Source organism: Physeter macrocephalus, chromosome 1, assembly GCF_002837175.3.
Source record: "Physeter macrocephalus isolate SW-GA chromosome 1, ASM283717v5, whole genome shotgun sequence".
Taxonomy (NCBI): Eukaryota; Metazoa; Chordata; class Mammalia; order Artiodactyla; family Physeteridae; genus Physeter; species Physeter macrocephalus.
In genome coordinates this window covers 117117415-117133290 of record NC_041214.2, presented here as the reverse complement: position 1 = coordinate 117133290, position 15876 = coordinate 117117415, and positions in this window count along the sequence as shown.

Below are 15876 nucleotides of genomic sequence, written 5' to 3'. Positions count from 1 at the left end.
CATAAACACAGCCTGAAGGGGGCTAGTGCGCAACAGCTAGCCGGGAGGGAGTCCGGGAAAAAGTCTGGAGCTGCCGAAGAGGCAAGAGACTTTTTCTTGCCTCTTTGTTTCCTGGTGCACTAGGAGAGGAGATTAGCAGCACCACTTAAAGGCACTCCAGAGATGGGCGTGAGCCACGGCTATCAGCGTGGACCCCAGAGACGGGCATGGGATGCTAAGGCTGCTGCTGCCACCACCAAGAAGCCTGTAAGCAAGCACGGGTCACTCTCCACACCTCCCCTCCTGGGAGCCTGTGCAGCCTGCCACTGCCAGGGTCCCGTGATCCAGGGACAACTTCCCAGGGAGAACACATGGCACGCCTCAGGCTGGTGCAACGTCAGGCTGGCTTCTGCTGCCACAGGCTCCCCCCGCATATGTACCCCTCCCGCCCCCCGGCCAGAGTGACCCAGAGCCGCCGAATCGACTGCTCCTTTAACCCTGTCACGTCTGAGCAAAGAACAGACGCCCTCAGGCGACCTACATGCAGAGGTGGGTCCAAATCCAAAGCTGAACCCTGAGAGCTGTGCGAACAAAGAAGAGAAAGGGAAATTTCTCCCAGCAGCCACAGGAGCAGAGGATTAAACCTCCACAATCAACTTGATGTACCCTGCATCTGGGGAATACCTGAACAGACAATGAATCATCCCAAATTGAGAAGGTGCACTTTGGGAGCAGCGATATATATATATTTTTCCCTTTTTCTCTTTTTGTGAGTGTGTATGTGTATGTGTCTCTGCGTGATTTTGTTTGTATAGCTTTGCTTTTACCATTGGTCCTAGGGTTCTCTCTGTCCGTTTTTGTTTTGTTTTGTTTTTTACTTAAAGAGTTTTTTTTCTTAAAAATTATTTTTATTTTATAATTTTATTTTATCTCCTTTCTCCCTTCCTTCTTTCCTTCTTTCATTCTCCTTCCTTCCTTCCTTCCTTCCTTCCTTCCTTCCTTCCTCCCTCCCTCCCTCTCTTCCTTCCTCCCTCACACAAGTTCTTTAAGGCATGTGTCATTGCTATGCCCAATTTGCAGACGAGGTAAAAGCAACTTGTCCAAAATCACACAGCTTGTAAGAGATGGTGCCTGTATCAGAAGGCATGTAATCTGGTAACAGAGATGACTGTTTCAATTGCCCTCCATAGCCTGCCATCTCTTCCTTCTTTTGCATGCTATAGCTCTGGTACTTTGAACTGGACCTGATTTGACATCCCAACTATTCAAGTCACTCTTGGCTCAGACTAGAGAAATAGAACCAGGGTTTCCAGAAAGCCAACCTAAGCATGGGTACAGAAATTGAGACAGTGTGCTGATGGCATTTGCTACTGTTGCCCCAGATTATCAGATCCAGTCATATTTATTCTGTTTCCAATCCAGAGCCTGGGGATGGTGAGTTTCAATGGAGGAGAGGAGAGGAGAGATGATTCACAGGGACTTTCCGGGGAGTAAAGGCAGGAGACAGCCATGTTCTATGGTGTGTGTGGTCCAATGTGAAAAGTTGTATAGATGCCCATGTTGCAGAAGACTCCAGTACAAAAAGCCCTATGCAATGTTCTAAGCAGACTGTAAATAGAAGTAAACAGAAGGAATATATTTCACGAATATATAGACCTGTTGTAATCACATAAAATGTAGTTCCTTGTGAAAACATCTTTTAAAAAATTGTGCTATAGTCAAGTGTATACAGCTCAGACAAATTAAACGCTCAAAGGCTAAGAATTTAGAAGTACAAACCAAAAAAGTGAGAGTAGCCCATATGGAAATTCAATGTTTGCGTGGTCATGTATCCAAAGAGTTTGATTTTATGGAAAAAAAAAAAAGAGAGAGAGAGAGATTGAACAGACGAATTTCTTTCTAATTTAGAGCCCACCCTCCCTATCCCACCCCTCTAGGGGGTCACAAAGCACCGAGCTGATCTCCCTGTGCCATGCGGCTGCTTCCCACTAGCTAGCTATTTTACGTTTGGTAGTGTATATGTGTCCATGCTCGTCTCACTTGGTATTTTTTCTTGTTTAGTTGCTTGGCTGCTTTTATCAATTGAGCAGCTTGTTGATGAAGAAATTTCAATAAAAGCACCCACAATGGGAGCTGATAGAGTCTAGGACACAGTAGGCATGTAATAGATCTTTATTCAATTGAGGAGCAATGATGCACAGGGTTCTCTCCAGGCGAAGGTGCTTTAGAAGCTTGACTTGTTAGCACCCAAAATGGTTGCTCTCTCACCAGGAGGCCCACACTAACGAAGGTCACAGACAGTGAGGTGTAAACCAGAATGCCAATTAATTCCTTTGTCATGTTATATGACACTGTCAAGGGACCAATGCTCTCCTGTCCTTCAGTTAACATATATTTTAGGTATACCTACGGGAGAAGTCATATAAAATTCAGAAGTATGCATGGTTAGCATGGAATCAGAAGAAGGGGTGTAGCTAAATAGCTACTTTGGGGATGTGCTTCTCACTGCAATAACACTGCTGACCTTCTTGGACCAGTGCAGCCTCTACCCCTGGACTATGCTTGAATGGACACAGATAATTTTTCCTTGACAATTGTATTAGCTATCTATCGCTGTACAACAAACTATACAAACTTAGTAGCTTAAGACAACACACAATTATTATTTCACAGTTTCTATGAGTCAGGAGTCTTGGCATAGCTTAACTAGGTCCTCGAATCAGGGTCTTACAAGGATGAAGACCACGTGTTGGCTGGTCTGGGTTCCTTTCTGGAACTGAGGATCCTCTTCTAAAGTCACATGATGGTAGCAAAATCAGTTGCTTGAGGTTGTGAGAGTAAGTTCCCCTTTTCTTAGTGGTTGCCAGCAAAGGTTTGTTCTCAGCTACTAGAAGACTCCCACAATTCCTTACTAGATAGCCCTCTCACAATATGGCTGTTTGCTTTTTCAAGGCCAGCAGAAGAATCTCATCCAATCTAAGAGTCTCATATAAAGTAACAAACACAGGAATGACTATTCCATCACCTTTGACATGTCAATTAATCAAGCTATGCACTATCCTATCATATTCACAGGCCCCATTCACACTCAAGGGAGGAGATTATACAGTGTATGTCCATCAAGGGAGTAGAATAATGGGGACCAGCTTAGTATTCTTCCTAACATAGTAACTCTCCTTTCTCTGGGCAGTATAGCTTAGTGGAGTGGTTCTTTTTTCACTGTAGAATAGACTCATCTTAAAGACTTTTCCAAGTACAGATTTTCAGACTCAATCCTTAGAATTCAGATCCAGCATATAAAGCAGAACAGAGGCATTTCTATTTTCAAGCCCCATAGGTGATTCTGATGAGCAGACAGGTGGCAAACCACTTGAGCTTCTGTTCAAGTTCTGAAATCTGACCCACATGTATCTGAATCCTGATTTTGACCCCATAATTCACTAGCTTCATGACCTGGAAAGTTTCACTTGATGACCCTAAGCCTTGGTTGCCTTATCTGTGAAATGCGGATGATAAAAAGGATACTTTAGTCATTGCTTCTCACACATGATTGACTAAACATATGCATGGAACATGGTTAGCATATGCCTGGCACATTGTAGGTGTATAAATAATGTAGCTGTTATTATCTGATTCTATGGCTGACACACCTTCCTTCTGACAGTGAAAAGCTTGGAAGCCTTGTATTAGATATCTATTCTGTTTCTTTAGGTAACTCTGTAGACTGCTGATCTTTGATATTGCAGGTTGTTTTAGAGTTATACAGCTTTACTCACAGAAGGTAATCTCCTATGTAAGTCCTAGATGTAGAGGCAGAGAGTAGGCAATTCATGTTTGTCTTTAAGCCACGTGTGCAGTGAGATAGTCCATTGCAATGGCATTGCCAACATCTGCTAGCCCAGAAGCATCAAAGGCAAGGCTGAACATCTCTAGTTGTTTTCACCTGTATGTTTCTAACATATGGACTTGAGTTCTTATTTTTATCACAGTCTAGTTATCAGGGTATTGATTATTTGTGTGGACAGTGGAATAAATTTTCTCCCAACATACTAATTAATTTTTTTCTTTTGTCACTGTCTCCAGGTCAGGTCAAAAGAAAAAATGGCCTGATTTATCAGCAACATAAAATCTTGCTGTACTGAAATCGTCCAAAGAGCTACTGCTCTCAGATCAATATTCTGCTCAGATGTAAGGCAAACGCTCTTCATCCTGTGAAAGTCAATTTTCAAATACTTAACAAAGTATAAATTCCTTCCAAAGGCATTGCATAACAGTGTCATTCCGTTGCGTGGGTACTCAGTAAATACTTACTGACTGACAGAGTTTTTGACTCTGTGATGAAGCCCATACTAAAAAAACAATTAAAATCTGTTTCAATATTTCAGAGTTCCTTCTTGGCTAGACCTCATGTAGGAATCACTTTACAGGTGCTGTAAGTGTGAGAGGTAAATCAGCAGAGTGGAAAGTACCATACTAGATGCCAATTATCTGAGACCTAGGTTCTAGTTTTAGCTTAGCTACCTCCTAGCTGCATCCAATAAGGGAAAGTTTCTGACTCCTCAGAACTTTGGTTTCTATAATATGCTTCCCACCTGACTGGTTCAGAAGATGGTGAAATTTAAACGATAGCAAGTTTGCAAAGTTATCTGTGGATTGTAAGATACTATATCTCAGTATCTGCACTAAGGTTCTACTGATGAAGATGATGGAAGAGGACCACAGCAATCATGATGATTTTAGTGTGCTTTCAATAAATAGTATAAATGCCCTATGGCTGGTTTTCCCTGGCAAGCCAAAAGGATGGCAGAGGCAGCCGAGATTATTTCAATCATGCACACCACACATAAAGATATGCTCTTGTTCAACCGTGCTTGAGTCTAAAAATGGGAATTTGCCGTCCTATGGGAAGGGCTGGTAGGGGGTACAAGTGGGGCTGGTAGAACCCTTGATGCACCTCTCCAGTGGCAGAGAGAATGCTATGGGCTTCATCAAATTTTCTTTTCTTCCTTACAACACAGGAAGACAAAGCTATCCTGAATGCCCTGCCCCTCCTCCCTTGCTCTAAAAGGGACCATGTGACTGAACTCTGAGTAATAAAATATATGTGGAAGTGATGTGCACGGCTTCAGTTTCTGGCTTCTAAAACCCTCTGTGCAATCTTCCATGCTCTCATTCTTCACCATCTCTATCTCCTTGTGACTAGAAGTAGAGGACTCTGACATGGCAGAGCTACAAGTTACCACTAAGAGAGGAGCTGCCCACAAGGAACAAACCAGGATTTGTGTTGAGAGAAAGATAAATATTTGTTATGTTGAGACACTTAGATTTTTAGATTATTTATTATACCAACTACCATTCATTACTCTGATTAATATAAATCCTCAAACTTCAGAGTCTGTGCTATATTGTTGTTACCCTATCTTTGACAACAATTCAGACTGATGCATTGTTAATATTTTCCACATAGAAACTCCAAGGTTAATTGAGCTTCTGGAAAATATAGTTCGTATTGTCTCTTCGTGTGTTCAATCAGGTCACATCCTCCGAAAACAGAAAATCATAGGACTCCAGGCATGAACATTTATAGCCACCTAGTCATTTATTCCACCTCCAAACACACACATCTTGATTAGGGGCTGAAGTTGCCACTGTAAGACCAAGGTCAGGAATAAGACTGCTTAAGAAATGGTATAAGAGAACTTCCGTTCAGATACTAAGATTCATAACTGATGTCTACTCAGTTTGCAGAGAGGTCAGTTCCGTCTGTTGTGTGACCTTGAACAAATCTGTGAAGTTCTCTGAGCCTCAGTTACTCATTTTTAAAATGAGTACACTATTCCATTCACATGTGGTTGTGAGGGATAAATGTATATGGAGATAGAAAATTACAAATTTCCATATAAATGCAAAATATTTTAATTATTAACCAGTAGTTGCCCTTATGGAATACAATGTAAATTTGTTTATTTAGATCCATGGTCAAGAGTAGTTTTAATCCTGTATTTGATGTAGACACCAAATCATATAATGAATCATCTCATTTTGTTCATGGAAATTTGCACAAATCAACCTAGAATAAAATATCCCAAAGCAAGCAAATAAATTTACCACAAAGTAAGGAAATTGTAGAATACAGTGGCTATAAACACAGAGTCTGAATTCGGAATGCTTCGGTTTACTCTCCAGTATCACTTGTTATTTGCTGTGTGAAGTCAGACAAGTTATTTTACCTCTGTGTGCCATGGTTTCCTCATATGCAAAGTTCATACAGTGGTCCCCATCTCATACGGTTGTTGTGAGGATTAAGTTGGTTGAAATGAGTCAATTGTTGAGAATATCTTTGAGCATGCATTAAATATGTATCACAGAACTGCATAGCATATGTTATATTTGGGTAGGGTTTACTCTTCTCCATCTACCCTCCAAATTCTGGACTAAAAATGGCCTTCCATATTGCTAGGTGCAAAACTTGCTGTACCTATTGTAACATGAGTAGTTGCTCCTTACCTCACTGTTTAATTTTCATCAACGTTATAGGAGGCACAATTCAATACAGACCTTCCAATCATGCCATAATTTTCATTGACCTCTAAAATGTATCCTAATAGGGGACCTTCAAGATGGCGGAGGAGTAAGACGTGGAGATCACCTTCCTCCCCACAAATACATCAAAATTACATCTACATGTGGAACAACTCCTACAAAACACCTACTGAATACTGACAGAAGACCTCAGACTTCCCAAAAGGCAAAAAAATCCCCACGTGCCTGGGTAGGGCAAAAGAAAAAAGAAAAAACAAAGATAAAAGAATAGGGATGGGACCTGCACCTCTGGGAGGGAGCTGTGAAGGAGGAAAAGTTTCCACACACTAGGAAGCCCCTTCACTGGCAGAGATGGGGGGTGGTTGGGGGGCAGGTTTCAGAGCCACGGAGGATTGCACAGCAACAGGGATGCAGAGGGCAAAGTGGGGAGATTCCCGCACAGGGAATCGGTGCCAAAAAGCACTCACCAGTCCAAGAGGCTTGTCTGCTCAACTGCTGGGGTGAGTGGGGACTGGGAGCTGAGGCTCCAGCTTCGGAAGTCAGATCCCAGGGAGAGGACTGGGGTTGGCTGCGTGAACACAGCCTGAAGGGGGCTAGTGCGCAACAGCTAGCCGGGAGGGAGTCCGGGAAAAAGTCTGGAGCTGCCGAAGAGGCAAGAGACTTTTTCTTGCCTCTTTGTTTCCTGGTGCACTAGGAGAGGAGATTAGCAGCACCACTTAAAGGCACTCCAGAGATGGGCGTGAGCCACGGCTATCAGCGTGGACCCCAGAGACGGGCATGGGATGCTAAGGCTGCTGCTGCCACCACCAAGAAGCCTGTAAGCAAGCACGGGTCACTCTCCACACCTCCCCTCCTGGGAGCCTGTGCAGCCTGCCACTGCCAGGGTCCCGTGATCCAGGGACAACTTCCCAGGGAGAACACATGGCACGCCTCAGGCTGGTGCAACGTCAGGCTGGCTTCTGCTGCCACAGGCTCCCCCCGCATATGTACCCCTCCCGCCCCCCGGCCAGAGTGACCCAGAGCCGCCGAATCGACTGCTCCTTTAACCCTGTCACGTCTGAGCAAAGAACAGACGCCCTCAGGCGACCTACATGCAGAGGTGGGTCCAAATCCAAAGCTGAACCCTGAGAGCTGTGCGAACAAAGAAGAGAAAGGGAAATTTCTCCCAGCAGCCACAGGAGCAGAGGATTAAACCTCCACAATCAACTTGATGTACCCTGCATCTGGGGAATACCTGAACAGACAATGAATCATCCCAAATTGAGAAGGTGCACTTTGGGAGCAGCGATATATATATATTTTTCCCTTTTTCTCTTTTTGTGAGTGTGTATGTGTATGTGTCTCTGCGTGATTTTGTTTGTATAGCTTTGCTTTTACCATTGGTCCTAGGGTTCTCTCTGTCCGTTTTTGTTTTGTTTTGTTTTTTACTTAAAGAGTTTTTTTTCTTAAAAATTATTTTTATTTTATAATTTTATTTTATCTCCTTTCTCCCTTCCTTCTTTCCTTCTTTCATTCTCCTTCCTTCCTTCCTTCCTTCCTTCCTTCCTTCCTTCCTCCCTCCCTCCCTCTCTTCCTTCCTCCCTCCCTCCCTCCCTCCCTCTCTATCTCTCTCTCTCTCTTTCTTTCTTTCTTTCTTTCTTTCTTTCTTTCTTTCTTTCTTTCTTTCTTTCTTTCTTTCTTTCTTTCTTTCTTTCTTTCTTATTTTTTCTCGCTTTTATTCTGAGCTGTGTGGATGACAGGCTCTTTGTGCTCCAGCCAGGCATCAGGGATGTGCCTCTGTGGTGGGAGAGCCAAGTTGAGGACACTGGTCCACAAGAGACCTCCCAGCTCCATGTAATATCAAACAGTGAAAATCTCCCAGAGATCGCCATCTCAATGCCAAGACACAGCTTCACTCAATGCCCAGCAAGCTTCAGTGATGGACACCCTATGCAAAACAACAAGCAAGACAGGAACACAACACCATCCATTAGCAGAGAGGATGCCTAAAATCATAATAAGGCTACAGACACCCCAAAACACACCACCAGACGTGGACCTACCCACCCGAAAGACAAGATCCAGCATCATCCACCAGAACACAGGAACTAGTCCCCTCCACCAGGAAGCCTACACAACCCACTGAAGCAACCTTAGCCACTGGGAACAGACACCAAAAACAACAGGAACTACGAATGTGCAGCCTGCGAAAAGTAGACCCCAAACACAGTAAGTTAAGCAAAATGAGAAGACAGAAAAGAACACAGCAGATGAAGAGCAAGGCAAAAACCCACCAGACTTAACAAATGAAGAGGAAATAGGCAGTCTACCTGAAAAATAATTCAGAATAATGATAGTAAAGATGATACAAAAATCTTGGAAATAGAATAGAGAAAATACAAGAAACTTTTAACAAGGACCTAAAAGAACTAAAGAACAAACAAACAGTGATAAACAAAATAATAAATGAAATTAAAAATTATCTAGAAGAGATCAATAGCAGAATAACTGAGGCAAAAGAACAGATAACTGACCTGGAAGATAAAATAGTGGAAATAACTACTGCAGAGCAGAATAAAGAAAAAAGAATGAAAGAACTGAGGAGAGTCTCAGAGACCTCTGGGACAACATTAAATACACCAACATTCGAATTATAGGGGTCCCAGAAGAAGAAGAGAAAAATAAAGGGACTGAGAAAATATTTGAAGAGATTATAGTTGAAAACTTCCCCAATATGGGAAAGGAAATAGTTAATCAAGTCCAGGAAGAACAGAGAGTCCCATACAGGATAAATCCAAGAGAAATACGCCAATACATATATTAATCAAACTATAAAAAATTAAATACAAGGAAAAAATATTAAAAGCAGCAAGAGAAAAATAACACACAAGGGAATCCCCATAAGGTAAGGGAATCCCCATAAGGTTAACAGCTGATCTTTCAGCAGAAACTCTGCAAGCCAGAAGGGAGTGGCAGGACATATTTAAAGTGATGAAGGAGAAAAACCTACAACCAAGATTACCCGCAAGAATCTCATTCAGATTTGATGGAGAAATTAAAACCTTTACAGACAAGGAAAAGCTAAGAGAATTCAGCACCACCAAACCAGCTTTCCAACAAATGCTAAAGGAACTTCTCTAGGCAGGAAACACAAGAGAAGGAAAAGACCTACAATAACAAACCCAAAGCAATTAAGAAAATGGTATTAGGAACATTCATATCGATAATTACCTTAAATGTAAATGGATTAAATGCTCCAACCAAGAGACATAGACTGGCAGAATGGATACAAAAACAAGACCCATATATATGCTGTCTACAACAGACCCACTTCAGACCTAAGGACACATACAGACTGAAAGTAAGGGGATGGAAAGAGATATTCCATGCAAATGGAAATCAAAAGAAAGCTGGAGTAGCAATTCTCATGTCAGACAAAATAGACTTTAAAATAAAGATTATTACAAGAGACAAAGAAGGATATTACAAAATGATCAAGGGATCGATCCAAGAGGAAGTTATAACAATTGTAAATATCTATGCACCCAACATAGGAGCACCTCAATACATAAGGCAAATACTAACAGCCATAAAAGGGGAAATCGACAGTAACACAATCATAGCAGGGGAATTTAACACCCCACTTTCACCAATGGGCAGATCATCCAAAATGAAAATAAATATGGAAACACAAGCTTTAAATGAAACATTAAACAAGATGGACTTAATTGATATTTATAGGATATTCCATCCAATAACAACAGAATACATGTTCTTCTCAAGTGCTCATGGAACATTCTCCAGGATAGATCATACCTTGGGTCACAAATCAAGCCTTGGTAAATTTAAGAAAATTGAAATCATACCAAGTATCTTTTCCAACCACAAAGCTACGACACTAGATATCAATTACAGGAAAAAATCTGTAAGAAATACAAACAAATGGAGGCTAAACAACACACTACTTAATAACCAAGAGATCACTGAAGATATCAAAGAGGAAATCAAAAAATACCTAGAAAAAAAGACAATGAAAACACGATGACCCAAAACCTATGGGATGCAGCAAAAGTAGTTCTAAGAGGGAAGTTTATAGCAGTACAATCCTACCTTAAGAAACAAGAAACATCTCAAAAGAAAGAAGAGCAAAAAAACTCCAAAATTACCAGAAGGAAAGACATCATAAAGATCAGATCAGAAATAAATGAAAAGGAAATGAAGGAAGCGATAGCAAAGATCAATAAAACTAAAAGCTGGTTTTTTGAGAAGATAAACAAAATTGACAAACCATTAACCAGACTCATCAGGAAAAAAAGGGAGAAGACTCAAATCAATAGAATTCGAAATGAAAAAGGAGAAGTAACAACTGACATTGCAGAAATACAAAGGATCATGAGAGATTACTACAGGCAACTATATGCCAATAAAATGGACAACCTGGAAGAAATGGACAAATTCTTAGAAATGTGCAACCTTCCGAGATTGAACCAGGAACAAATAGAAAATATGAACAGGCCAGTCAAAAGCACTGAAATTGAAACTGTTATTTAAAATCTTATAACAAACAAAAGCCCAGGACCAGATGGCTTCACAGGCGAATTCTATCAAACATTTAGAGAAGAGCTAACACCTATCTTTCTCAAACTCCTCCAAAATATAGCAGAGGAAGGAGCACTCCTAAACGCATTCTATGAGGCCACCATCACCCTGTTACCAAAGCCAGACAAAGATGTTACAAAGAACGAAAATGACAGGCCAATATCACTGATGAACATAGATGGAAAAATCCTCAACAAAATAGTAGCAAACAGAATCCAACAGCATATTAAAAGGATCATACACCATGATCAAGTGGGGTTTATCCCAGGAATGCAAGGATCTTTTAATATATGCAAATCAATCAATGTGATACAGCAATCAGAGAAGGAAAAGAAATAAAAGGAATCCAAATCGGAGAAGAAGTAAAGCTGTCACTGTTTGCAGATGACATGATACTATATATAGAGAATCCTAAAGATGCTACCAGAAAACTACTAGAGCTAATCAATGAATTTGGTAAAGTAGCAGGATACAAAATTAATGCACAGAAATCTCTAGTATTGGCCTCCGTGGTGGTACAGTGGTTGAGAGTCCGCCTGCCGATGCAGGGGATATGGGTTTGTGCCTTGGTCCGGAAAGATCACACATGCCATGCAACGGCTGGGCCCGTGAGCCATGGCAACTGAGCCTGCGCGTCTGGAGCCTGTGCTCCGCAAAGGGAGAGGCCACAACAGTGAGAGTCCTGTGTACCACCAAAAAAAAAAAAAAAAGAGAAATCTCTAGGATTCCTATACACTAATGATGAAAAATCTGAAAGTGAAATTAAGAAAACACTCCCATTTACCACTCTACTACCCAAAGCAATCTACAGATTCAATGCAATCCCCATCAAATTACCACTGGCATTTTTCACAGAAGTAGAACAAAAAATTTCACAATTTGTATGGATACACAAACGACCCCAAATAGCCAAGGCAATTTTGAGAAAGAAAAATGGAGCTGGAGGATTCAGGCTTCCTGACTTCAGACTATACTACAAAGCTACGGTAATCAAGACAGTATGGTACCGGCAGTAAAACAGAAATATAGATCAATGGAACAGGATAGAAAGCCCAGAGATAAACACATGCACATATGGTCACCTTATCTTTGATAAAGGAGGCAAGAATATACAGTGGAGAAAAGACAGCCTCTTCAATAAGTGGTGCTGGGAAAACTGGACAGGTACAGGTAAAAGTATGAAATTAGAACACTCCCTGACACCATACACAAAAATAAAATGGATGAAAGACCTAAATGTAAGGGCAGACACTATCAAACTCTTAGAGGAAAGAATAGGCAGAACACTTTATGACATAAGTCACAGCAAGATCCTTTTTGACCCACCTCCTAGAGAAATGGAAACAAAACCAAAAATAAACAAATGGGACCTAATGTATTTTAAAAGCTTTTGTACAGCAAAGGAAATTATAAACAAGACGAAAAGACAATCCTCAGAATTGGAGAAAATATTTGCACATGAAGCAACTGACAAAGGATTAATCTCCACAATTTACAAGCAGCTCATGCAGCTCAATTTCAAAAAAACAAACAACCCAATGCAAAAATGGGCAGAATACCCAAATAGACATTTCTCCAAAGATATACAGATTGCCAACAAACACATGAAAGAATGCTCAACATCATTAATCATTAGAGAAATGCAAATCAAAACTACAATGAGATATCATCTCACACTGGTCAGAATGGCCATCATCAAAAAATCTAGGAACCTAGGGGTAAGATGGGAATAAAGACACAGACCTACTAGAGAATGCACTTGAGGATATGGGGAGGGGGGAGGGTAAGCTGTGACAAAGTGAGAGAGTGGCATGGACATATATACACTACCAAATGTAAAATAGCTAGCTAGTGGGAAGCAGCTGCATAGCACAGGGAGACCAGGTCGGTGCTTTATGACCACCTAGTGGGGTGGAATAGGGAGGATGGGAGGGAGACGCAAGAGGGAGGAGATATTGGGAATATACCCTGAGAAAACCATAATTTAAAAAGAGTCATGTGCCAAAATGTTCATTGCAGCTCTATTTACAATAGCCAGGAGATGGAAGCAACCTAAGTGGCCATCATTGGATGAATGGATAAAGAGGATGTGGCACATATATGCATATACACACACACACACACACACACACAATGGAATATTACTCGACATATGTATATGTATAACTGATTCACTTTGTTATAAAGCAGAAACTAACACACCGTTGTAAAGCAATCATACTCCAATAAAGATGTTAAATAATAAAAATAAATAAAAAATAAATAAATTGGAAATAGAAATTTAAAATGAAAATACAGTTTTATTTTGAAGTTGTGTAGGTCCTAATTGCAAATGTACCCTGATAATATATCTGCTATATTTTTATGGTATTTATTTATTGAAATAAATTAGACCCATTATTTTGAATATTTAGAAGATTGAAAATAATTATTTTATTTTACTTTTCCAAAGGTGTGAAATAATTGGTTTTAGCTGTAGTGTATACTTGAAAGGCATGAATATTTCCTATATTTCCACATCTATTTGCGATGGATTGTTTTCTTCCAGTTCTGTTTTTGTATCATTTATATATAGCACTGTATATATTTAAGTTGTACAGAATAATGATTTGCCTTACATACTGAAATGATTGTCACAATAAGTTTATTGAACTTCCACTATTTCATATAGGTACAAAAGTAAAGAAATAGAAATTTTGTGTGTGATGAGAACACTTAGGTTTTACTCTTAACAGTTTCCATATATTACAACACTGTTAATTATATATTTAATGTTGTACCTTATGATCATAGTACTTATTATAACTGGATGTTTGTGCCTTTTGACTTCCTTCATCCACTTCCCCCTCCCCTGACATCCTGTCTCTCATAACTGCAAATCCGATCTCTTTTTCTATGAGTTTGTTTGTTTGTTTTTGAAGTATAGTTGACCTATAACACTATGTTAGTTCTTGTTACACAACAGAGTGATTTTTTTCCGTACACATTTCAAAATTATCAGCACAATGTCTAGTTACAATACGTCACCATAGAAATAAATTACTTAGTTATTGACTATATTTCCCACACTGTACATTCATACCCATGACTCATCTATTTTGCAGCAGGAAGTTTGTACCTCTTAATGTCCCTCACCTATTTCTTTCCTCCCCCTCGCCTTCTCTAGTACCTACCTGTTTGTTCCTGTATATAAAATTCTTTCTGTTTTATTTGTTCATTTGTATTGATTTTAAGATTACATATACAAGTTAAATCACACGGTATTTGTCTTTCTCTGTCTCACATATTTCACTTATCATAATACCCTCTAGTTTCATCCATGTTGTCACAAATGGCAAAATTTCATTCTTTTCATGGCTGAATAATATTCCATTCTGTATATACATATATATGGTATGTGTGTGTATATACATATATATATACCATATCTTCTTTATCCATTAATCTATTGACGGGCACTTGGGTTGCTTCCATACCTTACCTGTTGTAAATAATTTTTCAGTAAACATAGGAGGGCATATATCTTTCTGAATTAATGTTTTTGTTTTCTTTGGATAAGTACCAAGGAGTAGAATTGCAGGATCATAAGGTAGTTCTATTTTTAATTTTTTTGAGGAATCTACATACTTCTTTCTATAGTGGCTGCACCAAATTTCCTACCCACCAACAGTGCAAGAGTGTTTCATTTTCTCCACATCCTCACCAGCACTTGTTTTTTGTTGCCTTTTTGAGGATAGCCATTCTGACAGGTTTGATGTAGTATCTCATTGTGGTTTTGATTTGCATTTCCCTGATGATTAGTGATGTTGAGCATATTTTCATGTGTCTTTGGCCATCTGTATGTTTTCTTTAGAAAAATGTCTATTCAGATCCTCTGCCCATTTTTAATTGGGTCATTTGCTTTTTGATGCTGAGTTGTATGAGTTATTTGTATATTTTTTATATTAATCCCTTATGAGATGTATCATTTGCAAATATTTCTTCCATTCAGTAGGTGGCCTTTTTCTTTTGTTGATAGTTTCCTTCACTGTGCAAAAGCTTTTTGGTTTGATGTAGTTTCATTTACTTAGTTTTGCTTTAGTTTCTCTTGCCTGAGGATAATAGCCAAAATAATGTTAAGATCAATATCAAAAAGAGTACTGCTTATGTTTTCTTCTACAAGTTTAATGGTTTCAGATCTTACTTAAGTCTTTAATCCAATTTGAATTTATTTTTGTGCATGGTGTGAGAGAGTAGTCAAGTTTGATTCTTTTGCATGCAGCTGTCTTGTTTTCTCAATACCATTTATTGCAGAGCCTGTCTTTTCCCCACTGTATAATCTTGCTTCCTTCATTGTAGATTAATAGCTCACATAAGTGTGGGTTCATTTCTGGGCTCTCTATTCTGTTCCATTGATCTATGTGTCTGTTTTTGTGCCAGTACCATACTGTTTCAATGGCTGTAGCTTTGTAGTATAGTTTGTAATCAGGAAATGTGATACCTCCAGATTTGTTCTTCTTTCTCAAAATTGGCTATTCAGAGTCTTTTTTGTACCCATACAAATTTTAAAATCATTTGTTCTAGTTCTGTAAAAATTGCCATTGGTATTTCAATTGGGATTGCATTGAATCTGTAGACTGCCTTAGGTAGTATGATCATTTTAACAATATTAATTCTTCCAATTCATGAACATGGTATATCTTTCCATCATTTTGTTTCATCTTCAATTTCTTTCATCTGTAACTTAATAGTTTTCCAAGTACAAGTATTTTACTTCCTTAGTTAAATTTATTCCAT